Raw genomic sequence first — 23218 nt, 5'->3', positions numbered from 1 at the left:
TGCTCTTTTGTTTTTGAGGGTTGTATTGAATATTTGTCATTTTTGGTGTCCCCTAGATAGCTGAGCTTCTTGTCGCGATCACGTGCTATTGTTTCACACATAGAGACGTAAACTTCTACAAAGCGCACATGCACGTAGGAGATACACTTGCCAAGACGTGCATTATTCTCTGTTTGTTCCCTCTTCATAGAACTCTCATTAGACAGCGAACAGACCTCACTTAACTGCCGAATTTCTGCCAGTCATTTTTGGCAGCGCATTTATTCGCAGCAGATGTGTACGATAAAGTTTGAAGTTTCTACAGATTGTCTTTTCATTCAACAGCCTTTTACTTAGTAAGTGGACAGTTTACTTAAAAATAAAATTTCCTGTCATTATTTACTTATTCTCATGTCATTCTAAACCTGTATGATTTTTTTTTTGTGGTTTAGCTAAATGATTACATTATTCTTAGCAGATAGTAAAATAGAAGGGCTAGTGTTCTTAAGATCTAAGTAAGCAATAAGGTACAAGAGGGTGCGCTTGTAAGGCACTACGCGAGTTCATGCACACTGTCAAAAGTTAAAGTTGGATCTACTTTAAAAAATGCTTCAATTGGTAACACCTAAAGAATTTAAGTGTTACATTGAAGTTAAAAAAGTTTACATTTTCATGTGTTACCAATTAAACTATTTTTTTAAATAGATGGTTTCCTCGGACATGTGTGGTGACGCGATTACGCTTCTGGTCGGAACTTTACTTCCAATTTTTTTCCAGTTTGTTTAATGGGCTAAACCGAACTCTTGAACGAATACCTTGTCGAAAATAACAAATGTTTTGGTTCCCTAGCTAATCTACATTTTGTTTATTTTGCTTGTTATATAAATAAACTACTTTAAAAGCACTTTGTTGTTATTTATTCTTAGCGCAGTTTACCGGAAGATACGTGTGTTATACGAAAGCTGCGTGTTTATGTTGTTACTGCTGTTAAAAAAATTCCACCTTGTAAAAAAATGAAACATTTTTAAGTTTTACCAATTGAAGTTTTTTTTAAGTAGATCCAACTTTCACTTTTTACAGTGCCACCCCTTTAGTCGTGACCTATTTACGATACATTGAATAATACAATGAGTACCTTATTGCTTTTATAAGATAGTAACACACAATAAAACTATTAAAGCAAAAAAAAGTAATGAGCGCAACTTTCACGTAAAATCACTTAAAGCTATCAATCCACTAGAAAAAAGAACGACTGTGAATTGCTACAAAATGTTTCACAAATGTTTATGTTGCTAAGGGTTCTGGGCAGTTATACACAGAATTCTTGGGTACAGCGGACGTAGCTGTGGTTTATTGTAAATCAATGAATCCGAATCAATGACTGAAACGAATCGTTATATTAAAGACTATAAAGTAAATTAAAGTAGTCATTAACATCTGTAAACATACAATTGCTTGTTTTGATGACCAAAATTTGAATTGGATGTTAACATATGTTCAAATATGCTGTTTCGTTAGCACAACATGATCAGTTACAAGACATGACAACCATTTTAAAGTGAAAATTTTATATTCATAAATGTGAATGAGATTTGAGAGCTATGGAAGAATTGTGGTTAACTCTTTGTCCGCCATTGATGAGTTAACTCGTCAATTAAGAGAAAACGCTTCCCTGCCAATGACGAGTACCGCTGTTATCCACCAGTTGGCCCTCTTTCACAACTTATAAAATCCGGAAGTATCGCTCTATGGCAAACACCTGTATATGGGTGGCAGTGGTTCAGTGGTTCATGTAGGTTGTCTATAAATTGGAAGGTTGGTGGTTTAATCCCGGCTCCTCCTGACCAAGTGTCGAGGTGTCCTTGAGCAAGACACCTAACCCCAGCTGCTCCCGACGAGCTGAATGGTTCCTTGCATGACTGACACCGCCGTCGGTGTATGAATGTGTGAGTGAATGGCTAAGTGTGAGGCAATATGTAGAGCCCTTTGGATGGCCATTGGTCTATGAAAGTGCTTTATAAATGCAGTCCATTTTATATCCGTGTATATTTTGAGGATCGCTCTGAATCTGATCTGTATCAAAAAATGTATTATCTCAGCTTTTGCTCAAAATTTGGTGAAGGTTTGATGAAACTTTTTGTTGTTGTTTTGAAAGCAAAGGGTCTGTTCTTATATTTGATATATTGTATGTTTATATATTTTAAAAAGAACATTTTCTGGAAGGCATAAAACTTTTGTGAAAATAATGAAAAATGCTGGCGCTGGCTGGCAACTTTCAACGCTGGCGGGGAAAGAGTTAATAGATGACATTTCTGGGTGTTGCTTACACAAAGCTTTTGAGCCTTTATAGATATATATGTATATATATATATATATATATATATATATATATATATATATATATATATATATATATATATATATATATATATGTATATGTATGTATATATATGTATGTATATATATATATATATATATATATATGTGTGTATATATATATATATATATATATATATATATATATATATGTATATGTATATGTATGTATATATATGTATGTATATATATATATATATATATATATATATGTGTGTGTGTATATATATATATATATATATATATATATATATATATGTATATATATATATATATATATATATATATATATATATATATATATATATATATATATATATATATATATATACATTTAAAATGGCGTTAATGATATTTTTGAAATGTGACAGTCTTACTTTCTGCTTTCACTGAATAGAAAAGAGTAACTTTTGCAGTCTGCATAATTTCTCCATTTGTGTTCCATGGAAGAAATTCCTATATGTTTAAAATGACAATAGGGTAAATAAATGATGCCAGAATGTATATTTTTGCATTAACCAATCCTTAAAAGACTGCTAAAAGTGCTAAAAGTTTCTTAGTACAGCAGCCCTGTATAAGTCCTGCCAAGTTCAAAACTGGAAGAGAAGTACTGCAAGGTTCTTCATACGCAGTTCTCCATATATAATGCCCTGTCATGTCAGTGCTGTTCTCTTGCCCTTAGATACGCTCACTTCTGCCTAAAGATCTCTCTCGAGCTGAGGTAACTCAGAGTTGAGCTCACTCAAATAAGCCTTTGCTGACTCAAATAAACATGTTTCTCTCTTCTCACCTTTCTTTGTATCTCTCACCCAGTATTGCCCGTTGTCATCTGGCAGGCTTATCCTCTTACATGCTTCCATATGTTGTTTTTTTCTCTGTATAAATGGCTGTGGCTTACAGTGGGCTAATTTCAGTAGTGGCAAGACAGCTTTGGGCACTGAAGTGGACTCAAAAAAAGCAACTGTGTGTTTGGCAAGCCGAATAAGAAAGAGAGTGAAACTCTGTGAAACACTTCCTAACACTCAGCATGCTTAAAAAATCCCACTTTGTGTCTAAAGATGATCTATAAAGAAATAAAGAGTCAAATGGCCACAGGTCATGATGAGGACTCAGTTGAGATGGATCCAGTAGTGAATGGACTCTGATGGTCTTGTGTTCATACTCCACCTGCTATAAGCAACCTTATAATGTGGGAGCAGGCGTTCTGTACATCCTCCTGTAGCTCTCCCTGACCAAGAAGGCAGCAATCAATCAGAGCTGTGCTCTTCAGGATAATAACCTTGCCCTATCAGTCTGCCTCAGACCTGTTTACTGCAAACGCACATACAGTAAATAACATGACCTTCACCTTTAAAGCAGTTTCACCGGACTGAGGTGTCCTATTGTCTGCTTTTGTGTGTGTGTGTGTGTGGTTGTGTTGAAGACTTTTTCACACAGGCATTACGGAAAATACACGGAAAATGCATCCGGGATTTGTCCGGAATCGTTTGATTTTTGCTTCATTCACACTGCCGATGATTTTCCGGAATCTGTGCGTGCGTTCACACACATACCGTAAAGATCCCTTAAAGACACGTGACGTGTTTAAAGTCCTGCACTTGGTAGTTTTTTCTCCGTAAAGTCTAAACTTTGCTTATTATCCGTTATTTCTCTTTCATTTTTGTTTTATGATTAGATTATAAAGGAACTGTTCTAGTATGATCTCAGCTTCAGAGTGGATATTTTACAAGCTCCCTGATATCTGCTTTTGTCCAGTTTGCAGACATTTCTCATATTGTGATTGTTAATGTGCATTTAAAACCCCAATTTTAAAGAGATGAACGATATATCTTGATGCGATGATGCACAGGCATTTTTGTTTGTTATAAGTTCATATGAGCGTGTGACGCACTATTCTTTTATCCTGCTAAATGATGTCCACTACATCGTAGATAGTCACGAGCTCCCTGATCTCTGCTTCAGTCCAGGTTGTAGACATTTCTCGTCATTAATGTTAATCTGCATGTAAATCTCTAATTTTAAAGATCTGAACCATAACTTCATGTTGCAATGACACGTGGTCCTCACTACAACATGCCACTTACTGCATTGTTTTTGCGTCTTGCACACACAGAGGGCTTTCTGGAAATGTTATGGGAATGTTACTTGGTGCTTTTTTCCGGGAGCGATCCCAGAACATTTACGGGTTTTGTTTGCGTCAGACTGATCTCACAGAAAGTCGTGTTATAGTTACGTAAAATTGTATTAATTTATTTGTGTTCATGGCACGATATTCCGCTTTTTTCGTGAAATGAGCACGAATGTCTTTTTCGTGATACTCGCACACATTTATAAATCGTTTCTTGTGTCCGTGGCACGACTTTTTTTCGTGTCATTTTATGCATTGTTTTCTCATGTTTTTTTCCTATTTTCTTAGCATTGTCGCTTGGGGTTGGGGTAAGAATCACTTTCTGTTACATTTTTAGACATCCTAACCCAAACCCCAACTCTAGCCCCAACTCCAGGCGGGAATAGTTTTAAAAGCGGAAGAAACACATGTAAAAACCAATACATAAAAATTCTAACCCCAACCCCAAGCAACAATGATTTAAAAATAGGGGAAAATATGAGAAAACAATACATAAAATGACACAAAAAGGTCTGTGCCATGGACACAAATAAATTAATACATTTTGCGTGACTATAACACAACTTTCCGTGAGATCATGTTGGTTTGCATTAACACAGAAACCTGTCTGCCAATTTTACGGGTATTGTCTGGGACCAAAGTGCTGTGTATGAGGTTAAAGAGAGATAGAGAAGTAAGGGGTATTCAAGTAATGTATCAAGGGCCCTTTTTTAAATAGCCAGTAAGCCTAAGTTTACACAACATGTAATTGTAAAACCATGATTTGTTACTTGCTGTAGAGCAATCCCATTTTATATTTTCACCGTTATATACTTCTTATATATTTTATACAAGTATATTTGACACATGGACCACAAAAACTGTCATAAGTAGCAAGTGTATATTTGTAGCCATAGGCAAAAATTATATGGGTCAACATTATCTCTGTTTTAGTTATGCCAAATATTATTAGGATATTAAGTAAAGATCATGTTTGTTGAAGATATTTTGTACCGTAAATATATCAAAAATTATATGTTGTTAAGGACTTCATTTGGACAATTTGAAAGACGATTTTCTCCGTATTTTGATTTGTTGCACACCCAGATTCCAGAGTTTCAAATAGTTATATCTCAACCAAATATTGTCATATCCTAACAAACCATACATAAATGGAAAGCTTATTAATTCAGCTTTCAGCTGACGTATAAGTCTTAATAATGTTAATTGAAAAAAAAATTGACCCTTATGACTGGTTTTGTGGTCCAGGGTCACATACAGTACTGTGCAAAAGTCTTAGGCCACCACCACCAGACTTGTTGTTTTAGAAGTTTTATCCATATTTATTTTACAATCTATTTCATTAAGATACAAACAGAGAATGCAGGAAATATGTACAAAAGAAAATTACATTTCCAGGACTAAATGTCTTCTTTAGGCATCGTCTGTGTTTAGTGTGACCTCTCTTGGCACTAAACACATCTTGAGTGTTTTAAAGCAGAATGAAGTACAAACACTAATTTCTTTCAAATTAGAAATCAGGATTTAATTTAATTTAGGTTTAAGAGATCCTGCAGTTTCCTGCTATTGCTCAAGTGAAAGGGGAGTTTACCCTTTACAGTTTACATTTTTATACAGTTTTTAATACTACATACACATTTTCTGTATTTTCTGGAAGTATTCTATTAAAGAGACTGAGAAACAATTATATATGATCACTATAACATTGCAAAACCAACAAATCTAATTCTGGCATGGTGGCCTTAGACTTTTGCACAGTACTGTATGTTTTCAATTTGATTGCATAATTCACAGTGATTCATATATTTGTAGTTTGTTCCAATTAATAAAAAGCACACACAGTCTTTAAAAGAAAAAATTATGTTTGCAATGTACAGTTAATAAAAAACCTTCATGAAAGAAAAAATGGGAAAGTCCTTCAAGAATTAAGATGTGGGTGTGCATTGTTGTAGAATTGTATTTGTAGATAAAGGCCAAAGAAGTTATTGTCATTCTGTGGAGCATTTGATTCGATAAAATTTGTAGCACAAGATGAGTCATCCGTATTTTCATTTAATGTTTATGTCCGAAACAATAAATACTTGATGCTTGCTGACCTAAATATACAAAAAAATACTTTGCAGATCTATGTTTGGCACATTGCAAACCAGAGCTTCGGAAATCTGATTGAAAATGTTTTACCAACACTTAAAAATGCACTGTGATGACACATTATTAGCAGTGTTAATGCAATCTAGATCCCTATAGTATATCAGAAGGTTTATCGAGGAACAGAGTTCCTAAAGTGTGTGTGATCAAAGTCATTTGTGCATGTCAGCTTTGCTACTCCATTGTGACTTGCTGTGACTGGTTTAGTTGTTCCTTCAAATGGCGATTCTGGAGTCTCTCTCCCACTTTCCCTCTTTCTCTCTCTATATAACAGATGAACCTTGAGCTCCATAGTAAAACTCCTTGTTCCCTAAAATTGGAGCAAGACGTGTGTTACAGCATTAGTACTTAACAGGGCGTGAAATAGCAGCCTGGCTTCCTGACGTCTCCCCTTCAATTCATTTGCGGGTACAGACGGTGAGATAGATGTGCGCCCACCCTGTCTTCCTTCCCATAATGCAACAGGGCCACCTGAAACAGGCATGTCTGTCACTACCCGCCTACATCCTCTTACTAGTTTTATCAGACTTCTCCCTCCACTGACCCTCTGTAGCAAAGGCCTTATCAGAAAGCCAATCATCCATGATTCCACCTCCACGGCAGAGCGACTCATTTATATTCCTAATAATTCCTGTCCAGCCAGCTATGTTCAAGGATAGCTGTTTTGTCTTTCCATTACTTGCCTTTTTAGCACCATCAATTCGACTGGCGTAATTGATGAATAATGTGGCAGGAAAAATGCTGAAAAGTAGAAAAGTAAAGTGTCATATGCACAGGTAACTGCTTTCAATTCTTTGTGCCTCCATTGTGTTTTGGGTTAGATTAAGGGATGGTTTCAGGGTGGGTATTTGGTTCCTTGTTGCCCTTCAGATTTGTTAAATCTGCATTTCTTAACTTTCTTTGGTCGAGCAAGTACATAAACAGTGTTGAAAACTGTCTCCTTGCATGATTCACTACAGTAAACCGGTAATGATGATTTATAAGTTGAGCTGTTGGGTCGGATTTAGCAGGAAATGCCCTTTGTTTTTCAATACACGGGGATAAGTTTGTCAAGTACCCTGGAGTTTTATGTTGCATGCAGGGATGGCGATAAAGAGGCTAAAGTTATGGATTATTGCTTTAACGTGAATTTTCAAGGCCTTGCGTTTGAGTTGTGTGACACAGTAAAGGTGCAGATGCTTCCAGTAATAGTTTTGTGTGGTTAGAGGTTAGTTTTGTTTAAGGTTGCGCAAACTGCAAGCTCAGTGTTATTCGTATGTGTACTGTGAATGTTTACTCAACAATACATTGTATGGGTCAAAATTATACATTTTTTTATGCCAAACAGCATTAGGATATTAAGTAAAGATCATGTTTCATGAAGATATTTTGTAAATTTCTTACCGTAAATATATCAAAAATTTATTTATTATTAGTAATATGTGTTACTAAGGACTTAATTTGGACAACTTTAAAGGTGATTTTCTTTGACTGAAATGACCACTTGTTACAACCGAGGTATGCAGCAAAGCATTTGCGAAGCCACAACACGCACAACCTTGAGGCGGATGGGCTACAACAGCAGAAGACCCCACACACCGGGTACCACTCATCTGCACTACAAATAGGAAAAAGAGGCTACAATTTGCACGAGCTCACCAAAATTGGACAGTTGAAGACTAGAAAAATGTTGCCTCGTCTGATGAGTCTTGATTTCTGTTTAGACATTCAGATGGTAGAGTCAGAATTTGGCGTAAACAGAATGAGAACATGGATCCATCATGCTTTGTTACCACTGTGCAGGCTGGTGGTGTAATGGTGTTGTTTTCTTGGTATACTTTAGGCCCCTTAGTGCCAATTGGGCATCGTTTAAATGCCACGGCCTACCTGAGCATTGTTTCTGACCATGTCCATCTCTTTATGACCACCATGTAACCATCCTCTGATGTCTACATCCAGCAGGATAATGCACCATGTCATAAAGCTCGAATCATTTCAAATTGGTTTCTTGAACATGACAATGAGTTCACTGTACTGCCCCCACAGTCACCAGATCTCAACCCAATAGAGCATCTTTGGGATGTGGTGGAACGGGAGCTTCGTGCCCTGGATGTGCATCCCACAAATCTCCATCAACTGCAAGATGCTATCCTATCAATATGGGCCAACATTTCTAAAGAATGCTTTCAGCACCTTGTTGAATCAATGCCACGTAGAATTAGGCAGCTCTGAAGGCGAAAGGGGGTCAAACACAGAATAAGTATGGTGTTCCTAATAATCCTTTAGGTAAGCGTATATACTGTATAAACACACACACATACAGTGCATGTATAAATTTCAGAACATTTTTATTTACATATTTATTTTTATTGTTAATATATAATGTAGAATATATAATGAATGTTTGTGTATTTATATATACATAATAATTACACACAGCACACACTCATGTAGTATGCAAAAAAATCACTTGCACCCTCAGATTCCACATTTACAAATAGTTGTATCTCGGCCAAATATTGTCCTATAACAAACCATACATCAATCGAAAGCTTATTTATTCAGTTATACATTTTATAAAAAATACCCTTATGACTGGATTTGTGGTCACATTTAACAACTAGATTAATAGGCATTGAGATCACAGTTCTAGATCAACCTAGATAAACTTATTTTATTCACAGATATTCTTGGGTGTCAGTTTTGTTTTACCCAATGTTGTTTCCTGGGACGGGGCAGTAAAGAGACCAGTTAGAGGTTGAGGCTGATGACCCCTAGCTTTACTTTTGCTAAGCATTTCTCGCCAAAAACTGTAGGCTAAGCCAAAATCTTTGTGTGTGTGTTTGTGTGAAGAAACAAAGAGAAACATTTTATCCAGCGAACAACCCATTCTTACCAACCAGCATTTACCCAATAACTCCTACTATTCAGTTCCACTCAACTCCTGGCCAGACATTCAGAGCTAAACTCAAATCATTTGTGGCTCCAGTCCCATAGATTGACCCTAGCGGCTCTCATGCCACTTAGAGTGAATGGCTATAGCACCTCCCCTCTCCTGATTGGCTATTAATTCTGTTGGTACACAGATGCTCTCCCCCAGACCCAACTCATGATTCAGGCATTGTAATAAACTCCCAAACAAGTATTGATTTCTCTTAAGTGAGGGTGGCATGGTGGGGGAGTTTTTCATTACCCAGTGGTAATTATACAGATTGAAATAAGCTTGCTTATTTAGATGCAGTTCCCTCTCTTAACCTCCACCTGCAATGCCCGTAGACCAGCACTGCCCCAGTGCGCAAAATCTTCGCTGCAACCCCTCAGTGCGTTATTTCAAGTTGACTCCATCTAATGCGGCATATCAACCGTGCAAGTATGGTTAATGGAGCATCCCTGCAACTCAATCACTTTTCCCTATTGTTAATAATGAAGACAAATATCAAAGGCGTTGTTTCTAATGCCATAATCAACCGGGCACCTTTGCATCGGACAGCGGTTGCAATATGTCAACGGTATCACAGCGCGCAGTCCAGATTAAATGCAACAGCCACTTTGCAGGATCAGCGATACGCAGCCGTGTTTATTCGTGTTAAAGCAGGCCGCCCTCAGATCCAATTATCAGCATGTTTTTTCTCCAGGGGGACGTTGCGGCTGTAATTGTTTAGAAAATGGCTATTATTTTGCAATACGCCACATGCTGTTGTGAGCAGGGCGTGTCCATGCAAAGTGTCAATACAGATGCGGTCGCCGATAGCAACAGCTTGCGAAGCCAGATGCGAGACGAGAGGGAGGAAGTGACAAAACAGACTCTCTTAACAATCCACTGCTTCCAGCTCTTGTGTGAAATTACCAGATAGAAACTGATAGAAGTAGAAAGGGAAAGTTTCAGCTTTTCCAAACTTCCAAACGTCTGGAATCCATAGACAGCTAATCGGTTAGCCATGTCTTCCTTTTTTTATATTCTCTCTTCCTCTCTATTCTTCTCCACCAATTTTTGCTCTCCTGTATGCGACTACTCACTCCTGCAATCTTCGTTTATCTTGTGTGTGTGAAGACCAAACCTATATCCCGTTATGATGTTTCTAAGGTCTGCCGTTGCCATGGTTTTGGAGCTCTTCCAAGCCCTGCGAGAGTGAGAGATTTGTTGAAGTTTTGGCTCCGAATGTACACGAGGACTGTTTTCCCATGATGCCTTGCTGTCTGTTCAAATGTTGTCAGTAAGAAGAATTACAGATGAAGAGAACTGTCAAATCACTTTTCTCCTCTTCAGAATCGATGGCAGGGCCTGTTCTTCTTTGCCAGGTGCAGAAAGCAAGGACAGCAAAAAAGGAAATATAAAATATTCGATTGTTTCTTACCTAGAATGAAGCATCACTATGCCACTATGACTGTGGAATGACGATCAATAGCAGTCTTCCAATAACACATTTCACAAGAGCGCTGTACAACTAATTCACAAAGTGCTTTGTCCCTCCATCCATCTTATTCCTTTGATCTGTTTTTATAAATCTGGCACGAGCCAGACTTCCTAAAGCGTCGGCCGCAGCTAATTAAAAGGAAGTGCTAGTCAGTGCGGTCCGAACGTCTTACTCGTCCAATCATCTCTTTTAAACCCACTGTAATGAGTTTTCGATACGTACAGTTGGCATCACACCGCATCCTCAATGACGCAATTAATCCAGTCATGGGATGTCCTCTATAGGGAGGTTTCGGGGAATTGACGTGTATAGTGACACAATAAGCGTATATGAAATATCGGCACTTTCCTATAATTAAATTTTCCCAGTCTTTGACGCCAGACCAATGACATCATCTTGGGAACGTCCCTTTTCATAGCCCAGCCCGGAGCAACAAAGTCATTTACATCAGGCGTATTTACAATTGAATGCATTTTGGCGTGTTTATCGGGCATATTTTATGTCAATATGGATGGCAGATGTTTTCAGTTTTGTCTGTGTTAATGTGGACGTATAAATAATGTGTTAGATAACCAGCGTGATGGTTAATTCAGTGCTTATGTTTATGTTTTTTAAATTATGTTTGTTTATGTCAAGTTTTAAAGGGACACTCCACTTTTTTTGAAAATATACTCATTTTCCAGCTCCCCTACAAAACATTGAATAAAACAAGCCATCACAACAGAGAGAAATGCTACACAAAGCCAATTGTGTGAAGAGAGAGACAGAGCATAAAAAAACATGACATGAGAACGACTAAAAGGAAAAAGTGCTAAACTGTTTCCCCCGTTGCCCGGAGCAGCTGTTTTTTCGTTAAATTCCTCTTAAGAAGCCCTTTCATGTAAAATATCAACTTCCTCCATATCAGGGGTAAAATAAGCAGCTCTGTGGACACTATATTGCTCTATATAAACATTTTAGCATTCCCTTTGAACTCCTTTCTGCGCTCATTACGGTGCCTTTGAAGGCTGGATGTCTGAACATCGCTACATTTGATTTTACAGTTGATTTTAATGTATATCAACAAACTAGTTTGGAGCTTGTACAACACGTGTCAATAATGCATGATTTAGCCCACAGAAATAAACATCCTTCGATGTGTAAATCGCACACCAAGCCAGAACCTTGAAAAGGAGCTGTGTGAGTCTTAGTCAAAAAAGTATTGATTCTCTGCTATTTTGCAGACTGCGCACAAAACAAACCCGTACCCTTGCTTGCATACGCGGTAATGACGTCACAGAGGGTGGAGATCAAGCTACTATGGCGTCACAAAGAGACTCCAGCATTTCCCACCTGTGATATTTTCAGTACTGATGCTCACAAAACCAAAACAGAAACGGAAAGGAGGAGTAACGCTGATCAACGAGCTACCAAATAAACATAGTCACGATAAACAGAGGTTGGCGGCTGGCTTTGTGAACATCGCTCTGTAGAGATCCCTCCTGGGAAATCCCTGCAGATCTGACAACACAATACATCTCTCTCAACACAATTACTCTTAACATAACACATATCACTATGAAACAGAAGCATCTGTTGACTACAAAGTCAAGCTAATCCTCTATTTTCTCAGTTTATATGAGAGACTTGATAACAGGCCTTGATATTAGTAATTAAAAAGGATGCAATATAAAACTTACGAAAGTGCTCGCTAGTCAGTTTAAAACTGCACGTTAAGTGTTGTTGCTTTGAAGTAGCTCTGCTCTGATTTGTGTCGAATGCTGAAATTTCCTCATCGGCTGAGCTGACAAACAGGTCGTGAGCTACACGCTCCTCTAGAGCAGAGTCAAGTACAACATATTGAACCAAAACAAAGCCGTCTCTCCTTCATTACGCTCTCTCAATACTTCCTATGCATGGGTGTAAAGGTATTAGGACTAAAGGTGTTATTGGCCATAAAAATAATCACTGGCACGAATGTAAGGTCATGGCAAGAATGTGATGTTGATGTGAAGTGCAATGTGTTTTTCAGCCCATGGCTTTGCCTTGATGTGAGGTCTCTCTCATTTCCTCTCTCTGTTCTCCATTACTGTGGCTATACTGCACTTAAATGTCTTTTGTACAGCTCTACTGCTCAGGTAGATAATGAAAGCGAAAAGGCCAGACGTCCCTCCAATTGCACTGATCTGGCGAAAATCAGTGGCATTCATGTGACCTCCAAGTTTCTGACTTAATGTTCGTCTTACAAAAATCATTACGTTGGGTATTCTGTGTGTTGACTTTAATGTATTATAATATGCAGTCACGAGAGGTAAAGACATTATACGCTTCAGTTTAAAGGTCTATAAGTGTTAAAATGTGGTTTAAATTATTCATTAAATAGGTATAAAGCTTTTCGATGTTTATTTTAAGGAACCTTTGCGATATATTATACGATATATACAGGCTTCAAGTAACAATTGAATATGAACAGCATCTTCTTTGTTAAAAGGACACTCCACTTTTTTAAAAAATATTCTCATTTTCCAGCTCCCCTAGAGTTAAACATTTGATTTTTACAGTTTTGGAATCCATTCAGCTGATCTTCGGGTCTAGCGGTACCACTTTTAGCATAGCTTAGCACAATCCATTAAATCTGATTAGACCATTAGCATCACGCTCAAAAACAATCAAAGAGTTTCAATATTTCTTCAGGTATGTGTTCAAGAAAAGCAATACTTTCTCATTCACAAGTTCTTGTGTTCAACTTCATGGGGCTTTGTGCAGACTGGGGATATAGATGTTGAGGTCTCGATTCATTCTTGCGATATCTTGATGTCATATACTGAACGTTCTGTGCAGAGCCAATTAACACTGTTTCATATTTTACTCAGATTTGAATAAGGGATTTAAAGGTACAATTTGTAAGATATTTGCAGTAAAATATCCAAAAACCACTAGTCCGGTGTTATATATTTTGTCCAGCTGATTACTAACAATATCTATTATGTTTAACTACTTGTAAATTATGAGAAAATTGCTGCCCTAAACAGTGACACGGGGCAGTGCAGTCGCCTGTAAATGACGTTAATATCTACGTTACCCTTTGTTACCGCCTTTACTGACGTAAAAACCACATGACAACAGTGTCGTGGACACTGTTGGTTCATCTGAACACTTAATTCTGTGCTGTGTTAACAAACTATCATATTGGACTAATACTGTAACATCTATGACTAACAATTGCGTTTTGAACATTACATGAAACCTTACATAATGGGAAAAAAAACGATGTCATCAAACACAACATTTATAAAACTTGAATACTTTACCTCATGTGTAACATGATTTCTCGTTCCCGTCTGATTGATGGCCATCAGCGTTTGAGTTAAAGACAACAAATCCCATCAGTCCACGCTGCTTCAGAGCATCATTAATCGTTGTCATTGTTATTGATTTGATCTGGCGCCCTCTAGTGGCGCGGATTATACAAATTGCATCTTTAGATGCAGTGTTGGGAAAGTTCACTTTCTACATGAACTAGTTCAGTTCACAGTTCAGAAATTTTTTAATGGACTAGTTCAGTTCATAGTTCATATTTCAAAATTTTGAACTAGTTCACAGTTCCAAAAATGAACTAATTTATAGTTTCTTTTTTCCCATATTATTAAAAAAAAAATGATTGTCATTATAGCCCATATAGAGCGACAGACAGCAATTATTTTATCAGTTTTTAAAACTGAAGCTAAATGCGTCAGATTTCATTTTCATATCCCACTTTAAATCCTTATCCAACCAGGGTTTACATTAGCATTGACTGTCTTTAAATTTTTGTATTTGCTTGAACATACCTTGAAATGCTTCAAGGGGGTCGCACACCGGGCAAGAAGCGCTGGCATCGCGTGTAGGGCAACTCGCAGGTATTGCGCACCGCACGTGCACGTTAAATAGCATGAGGTTAGTCAGAGTCTATTTCAAGGTCCAGAATATACGTTAGCAGCCTATATTAATCGTTAACGATTTAGGACAAATATGATGTATTTAATGTTAAACTATGTGAGTGGTGAGGCAGGGATTTCAGCAGCGTCCAGAGTTGTTTTGGTGACGCATGCAGCGTGAAACACTGACTGGTGGCGGTGTTGCCAGATTGGGTGTTTTTCCGCTACACATTAAGGCCTGTTTATAGTGTGTTTTAGCCGTGTTTTCGCGAGTTCACAGTAACGTTCATCAGGCAGTAATACAGTACGTTCAGTTGACGTTCGCCCAAGAGTTCATGAACTTTCGTTCAGTTAACTCGTTCAGGCACAACACTGTTTACATGCAGATCTACATTCACGAGAAATGTCAGCAAACTAGACTAAAGCAGAGATCAGGGAGATCATTCAGCAGCCTAAAAGACTAGTGCGCCACGCGCTCATATGACCTTATAATTAACAAAAATGCCCACGTGTCATCGCAACAAGATAGTTCTTCAAATGGGGGTTTTAGATGCACATTAACAATTACGATGAGAAATGTCTGCAAACTGGAATAAAGCAGAGATCATTCACCAAAATGGCACATCACAGTCTCCTTTATAGTCATAAACAAAAATGCCCGCTACTGGTTTCTAGAGAGAGAAATAATGAATAAGCGAACTTCAGATGCTGGGGAGAAAAAAACTACCAAGTGCAGGACTTTAAACACGTCACGTGTCTTTCCGGGATCTTTACAGTATCCATGTGAACGCAGACACAGATTCCGGCAAATCATTTTGCAGTGTGTGAATGAACCAAAAATCTAACGAACCCGGACAAATCCCGAATGCATTTTCTGTTATGTCTGTGTGAAAAGGGCTTAAGTAACCTGAAACATTTAAGGACTCCACACCACAGACTCTGTTTGCCTCAACACACGAGTCCACAATATGAATCAACCACTTGTAGTACGTACTTGAGAGAACACACAACCGCTCGGGCTCGCTCACATCGCAGCCATCATGCCAAATCCACTATCTTTCTTTAAGGATTCGGGATTAAGGAATCCCCTGTAGCAGAGAGATGGATCTATTAGAAATGCCTCAAAAAAGAGGACAGGAGAGATGAGAAAAGGAGGGGTGGCAAAGAGAGGGAGAGTGTGAAAAGAAAAGATTTAAAGAGGAATATCACGCATAACAAACAGAGAGAGACACAATAAACGCTATACAGCCTCAGGCAAACAGTGAACAATTGCTACTCTGCCTTGTGTGACCCACTGCAACCTTAAACAGCAAATTTTTTTCAGTCAATTAATTTCTGCTGGTTGGAGATGAAGCGCTCACTCAGGGGGGCTTATATGTCTCACTGCACAGAAGGGCATTAGTCAGCAATACAGAGCTTTTTGTGGATGACGCCGAGCACAGAATCATCAACAAAGGCATTATCAGATACACAAAGCATAACACTTTCTCATAAATGCATATCAACACTCAACTATAATATTAAATTGCTTTTGAAAGTGTTTCGGCTCGCGAAATATATCTGAGATTAGTTTGAGCAATCTCCTTGTCTACAGAGCGTGGGTTTGGATGTGTGTGTGTGTAAAACATATCTTGCTTGTGCCATAGTTATATATCAGTCCCACTACACTATACAATATAAATCATACTATCTATAGAGTAAGAGCAGAGCTCATTACTAATAAGCTGTAGGCATTGTGGATGCTGACTTCTTTTTGGCCAGCAGGGGTAGGAATTTACGACCCCAAAAGCAGCTACGTGTGTGAACAGTCAATGCAGTTTGAAGCCTACATGGCTGTCTTGGTGAGGTATTGATGTAAACACAGTTATTTATGTCTTTAGTAAATCTACATGGGTATATCTGACACACAATTTCAAAATAATGAATCTGTGTTAGGTTGCATGGCATTTTAAACGTTGCCAATAATGTTTTACAATATTTGTTCTGTTGTTTTGATGTGTTGTATTGCTTAGAAATTGTTTCATTATTAATTATTTATATTCATTTATTATTTTATTTTTAATAAGGCACAATATTTAACACTGTGCTCTGATATTTAGACATTTTATTATAAAAATCTTACGTATTGTGCTTCAGTATAGAACTATTTCTAAATGGCATAGTTTTAATAAAATGCCAATATTTTTGGTAATAAATACCGTTAAAGGTGCAGTGTGTGATTTTTAGAAGGATCTTTTGACAGAAATGCAAAATAATATACAAACTATATTATCAGTGGTGTATAAAGACCATTCATAATGAACTGTTATGTTTTTATAACCTTAGAATGAGACGTTTTTATCTACATACACAGAGGGTCCCCTTACATGTAGGTTGCCATTTTGTGCCACCATGTTTCTACAGAAGCCCTTAACGGACAAACTTTTTTACTAATTTGTCTCCGACAATGAAATGTTTGTCCGGTGGTGGCTATCGTAGCTTCTTTATTCATTTTAAAAGCGAGGGTTGGGCAGGGGGCTGAGCCGCTGGTTGCAAATTGCATCTTCACCACTAGATGGTGCTAAAATTTACACACTGCACCTTTAAAGGAAAACACAGTTTTTCAATATTTTACTATGTTCTTACCTCAACTTAGATTAATTAATACATACCTATCTTTTTTCAATGCGTGCACTTAATCTTTGTACAGCGCCTCATGAATGTGTTAGCATTTAGCCTGGCCCCATTCATTCCTTAGGATCCAAACGGATGAATTTATAAGCCACCAAACACTTCCATGTTTTCCTTATTTAAAGACTGTTACAGTAGTAGTTACACAAGTAAGTATGGTGGCACAAAATAAAACTTTTGTTTGGAGCCATAGGAAATCCTTGAAAGTTTGTGAAACTGGGGGAAATAATTCAAGGGAAGTTTTTTTGAAAATATACATACATAGATACAGGTCATTGAAACTGCATAATCTATTTAATGCAAAAAACCCATATTATTCCCTGTGTAGTGTAGGATAATATCATAAAAGTTCTAGACTTTTTAAGCACACATGCTAAACTTTTAGCTTTAAATGCTTATATCTTCTGTATGCGAATGTTGATTCATACCAAAATGCTTTTTTGCATAGTTGTGATTGACACATGAAAACGTCTCGGGTTACGTATGTAACTGTTGTTCCCTTAGAAGGGAACGAGACGCTGCGTCTCACGCCGTCTTTGGCAATATTTCAGATAGCGATATACTTCCTGGCTCCCACGTCACCCTGTCTTTGTTGTTAAGCCTCACCATTGGTTGAATTTGATATACACATTCAGACGCACTTACCCTTGGAAGCGTCCCCAAAGTGTCACCGCAGTGATGCAGCACGAGTTCCCTCGAAAGGGAACTGTAACAATGTATCTTAAAAGGTAACACGATGTAACCTTGCTCTCACTTGAAATGTGTCCCCACATTTAGTACTTGAATTTGAGGGCATTGGACCTGGAAAGTCATTGAAAGATCCTTGAATTTGAAGTTAATTAAGGTGTGGGAGCCCTCAGGTAAGAACATAGTAATACTGTATATTGAAAAACAGTGTTTTTTTTCCTTTAAGAAGTATATTCAACAGCATGTTACATATGCAATAATAACGAAATTGGTCACTGGCATTGGTATTAAATTGAAGTGTCATTACAACCCTGCTGGCCTGCATGCATTACTGAAGTCAACGCCCACCATCCAGTCATTTAGTTAGAGGAGAAGTGATAAAGTTACAAACCCAAGTAAATAGACATGCAAGAGAGAGAGAGCAAGCGAGAGAGAAGTGTGTCTGTGAGGAGTGAAGGAGAGACGGCAACAGCATGAATCATGACTTCAATAAAGAGCCCAGCGCAGATCAATACAGCCCACAGCGGAGCAAGGACACACTCCAGCCCACACAGTGTGTGTGCCTTGTATGTTTGATGCTTGTGTTTATGTGCATCAGGTTTGCCCTTGCTTCTGCGCATGTCTATAAATGTTTCATGAAAGGTATCTCTTTTAGACAAGTGTAGGTATCTAAGCTCATCCATCTATACTAGTGATTCCCAGGCAGGAGCAGGTGAACCCCCAGGTAGTGCTGCAGGTTCCTGAGTGTACTTGAAAAGATTTCGATTTTGCTGTTAAACCTATAAGATTGGACTGACTTTAAAATATTGGGGCTTTGAGAAGATTACAGCATTTTAAAAGGTAACCAAAGGTAAACCTCTTAGTATTGTTCATTGGAGAACTTACATTGATTACCCCTGTCTATAAAAGTATGAGCCAGGTCTCAGCCAATCATATTGAAATATATATGTACAGTATAGGTAAATAGTAACATGATGTCCAGAAAAATAGAAGACTTTGTAACTTCTCAAGGTCACAGCTGGTTAGGACAAAAACAAAACATGGAAGAGATTACATTTCAATAAAAGTAACAATAACAATGTAACATTAAATGCAGACTGAAAATATAAATACATAATCATAGGTTATTGCCTCTTTAAGCTTCCCAATAAATATGGCAAGTGCGTAATGCAGAAGATCTGCACAACTCATTAAACCGTGAAGGCATACATTTCTATTTTTTTGCTTCCATTATCGTACATTAGTATTGTATCAGGTTCAATGTCATTTGGCTGGATTCCACAGCTGAGAAGTCTCTATAGTTTTTCCGATTCTCTTTCCCCCCTAAACTCTGTGACCTCATCAGCCTCGTACCACAGCCAGGGGCTGGCGGGTGTGAAGGGTTCGCTGGACCGTATCCGTCGGGGAGAATGGGCCGTCTCCGAGTGGAGAGCAGGGACACAAGGCTGGTCAATTCCCATTAACACAGAGAGAACCGCTGGGGAACGGAGTTGCAGAGAGCATAGCAACTGTGATCTGTAACAGTCACGACAACACACAGAGCCCATGCTGCTCTGGACACTGGTGTCTTTAAAAGACGAGTGTCTTCAGTGCTGTAGAAAAAAAGTAGGAGCATTATTTCAGCTTTTGCCATCTATAATTTGGGTGTTAACAGTGATGTGTTATGGGTGTGCGTGTGTGTGTGTGTGTGTGTGTGTGTGCGCGCGCGCGTGTGTCTGTGTGTGTAAGTGAGCAGGCTGTGTATCTAAACCTTGTTGTTTTGAAATCTTGAGATAAAGCTCAATGGCTTCCCTTACGAAAGGAAAATATATTTACCAATATATTACTTGAAATATATTGTAATATATTGCAATATATTATTTTACTTTCCATTTTCTAATATATTATACATTGGCAATACAAGGAATAATATATTGATGGTACATATATTCTATATATGTGTAATATATTGCAGTATATTGCAAAATATACAAATTATTGCCACTTTCAATATATTGTACATGGATATAATATATGTGTTTATATATTAAAAAATATATGCAATATTATATTTATAAATATCTGCAATATTGTATTTTAATTTATATGCGAAAATGTATTAACAATATATGTAGAGATATAGTTTCACATAAATGTTTACTATATGGTAGAATATATTTCAAATATATGTAAAATTATATGGAAATATACATGAAATATATGTAGATATGTGTTCGATATATTGTGGAATACATTTTAAATATATGTAAAATAATATGGGAAATATATGTGCATATATGGGAATATGTATTAAAAATATATGTACAGATATAGTGTCACATGTCAGCCCAGTCTCACGAAATTTCGTTATATAGTCACGTATTTTTTTGATTCTTTTTTCGTGCTATTATCACGAAATTTCGTGTTTTTTCGTAGTCGTATAACGAATTCCTGTTTTCGTGTGATTATCACGTATTGGTTACTCGACTGTTTTTTCCTATTTTTAAACCATTGTCGCTTCGGTTTAGGGTTAGATTTACATAAAATGACATCCCTAACCAAACCCAACTCTAACCCTAACGCCAGGCGACATATAAAAAAATAAATCAGGAAAAATAGTATAGATCAATATATTAAGTGACATTCTAATGCAAGCACCAAATCTAACCCTAAACCGAAGCGACAATGGTTTAAAAATAGGAAAAAACAGTCGAGTAACCAATACGTGATAATCACACGAAAACAGGAATTCGTTATACGACTACGAAAAAACACGAAACTTCGCGACAACAGCACGAAAAAAGAACCAAAAAAACACGTGACTATATCACGAAACCCCGTGAGACTGGGTAGCACATGTATGTTTACTATATGGTAGAATATATTTAAAATATATGTACAACTATATGGAAATATATATGTAGATATGTGTTTGATATATTGTGGAATACATTTTGCATATATTTAAAATTAGATGGAAATATATGTACATATTTATTGTAAATGTATGCACAATATGTGTACATATATGAGAACATGCACATACAATGTATGAATATATTTGGGATATATACAGTATATGTAAATGAAACATCTAAAATATATAAATACTTAAATATGCAACCTGCAATATACAAACATTTACACCACATATTAACACAGACTGATGGGTAATCTATCAAAAGCCACCTTTATTTTCTTTTAATCAGGCACAGATACTAAACCCAATTTGAGGTACAGAGCTCTATAGGCCTATTAAAACCACAAGAGGTTTTGCATATGGTCAGTCAAAGGAAATGTGATTGGCTTTACATTACATTACATAAATGTGTTGCATTGCATTTACATAAATTACATTTTAAAAGAGTGCCATTAAACAAAAAAATATACAAAATATAAATTGAAGCAACTTAAATTATTTCAAAATTTCAGCAGTGCCATTATACAAAATAAAGACAATATCAATAAAGACAATATCAATAAACAAAATGCACAGACAATAATGAACAAATAAATAATAAACAAACTTTCAAGAAGTTTTGGGAACCGTTAAAAAGCAAAAAAAAAAAAAAAAAATTTGCCAAAAGAACAGTCCATTATCCTGGTTAGGAGTCCACCTTGGTTCTTCACTGATGTAAACCCCTTACATACCCATGCTTTTGCTCTTCACCTGGTGTCTTAATGCCATTAGCTCGCAGATTCTACTGTTGATAGATTTTCTGACATCAGCTTCCTTGGCCTTTTAGGAAACTGTTTTAAAGCAGCATCTGTGGAGCAGAACAACAAGTTGTTCACAAAAATCTCTCAGAGATGCAATAAAAACTGAAAAGCACCAGCTCTGAAAACTTATATACCTTTTAAAACTTGAAGTTTCCTCGGAGCCTGCTGACATCAGCCTTCTTCTTCTTCTTCTTCTTGAGTTTTACTGGCAGTTGGCAAACAACTTTTAGTGGCATTACCGCCACCTACTGATTAGGAGTGTGGGTCAGGATCATAGGTCAGGACCTGAATATATATATTTATATATAAAATATAGCGCCCTTTTTGTTCTTGATTGCAATATATTTTGTATCATATATAAATGTATGTTTCATGCATATATTGCAATATATCAAAGCATATAAAGACAAACTATTACATGTAAAAAATACAGTGCCCTTTCTGTTCTTGATTGCAATATATTTTGTCTCATATACAGTATGTATGGTCTATGCATATATAGCAATATATTAAAGCACATAAAGACAAACTATTACATGTAAAAAATATAGTGCCCTTTTTGTTCTTGAATGCAATATATTTTGTCTCATATACAGTATGTATGGTCTATGCATATATAGCAATATATTAAAGCACATAAAGACAAACTATTACATGTAAAAAATATAGTGCCCTTTTTGTTCTTGAATGCAATATATTTTGTCTCATATATACATGTATGGTCTATCCATATATTGCAATATAGCAAAGCATATAAAGACAAACTATTACATGTAAAAAATATAGTGCCCTTTTTGTTCTTGAATGCAATATATTTTGTCTCATATATACATGTATGGTCTATGCATATATTGCAATATATCAAAGCATATAAAGACAAACTATTACATGTAAAAAATATAGTGCCCTTTTTGTTCTTGATTGCAATATATTTTGTCTCATATATACATGTATGTTTCATGCATATATTTCAATATATTGGAAAATATAAATATTAAATCCCATATATGGGAATATGTTGCCTAATATATTACATGATATTTTCCAATATACTGCAATATATTTTTGTTTTGTAAGGGTTTATGTGTTTAATGGAGCTTAATCCTAGGATTTCACAACAACATGGTTGAGATAATTCAGCCCTGATTATCTCACAAAACCTTTTACCAAACACACACACACATCATGTGATATGGTCTTTGTGACACCCATGCCAGGGGTTAAGGATATTAACACAGCTC

General features: G+C 36.8%; 1 protein-coding gene across 12 annotated transcripts in view; it reads left to right on the top strand.

Moving 5' to 3' along the window:
• The window catches only part of camta1a (calmodulin binding transcription activator 1a), a 489649-nt gene that overhangs the window by 287886 nt on the left and 178545 nt on the right, over positions 1-23218 (top strand). The window lies entirely within an intron of this gene.

The sequence above is a fragment of the Misgurnus anguillicaudatus genome, chromosome 13 (genome assembly GCF_027580225.2).
Source record: "Misgurnus anguillicaudatus chromosome 13, ASM2758022v2, whole genome shotgun sequence".
Classification (NCBI taxonomy): Eukaryota; Metazoa; Chordata; class Actinopteri; order Cypriniformes; family Cobitidae; genus Misgurnus; species Misgurnus anguillicaudatus.
This window is presented reverse-complemented; position numbering and strand designations above follow the sequence as displayed.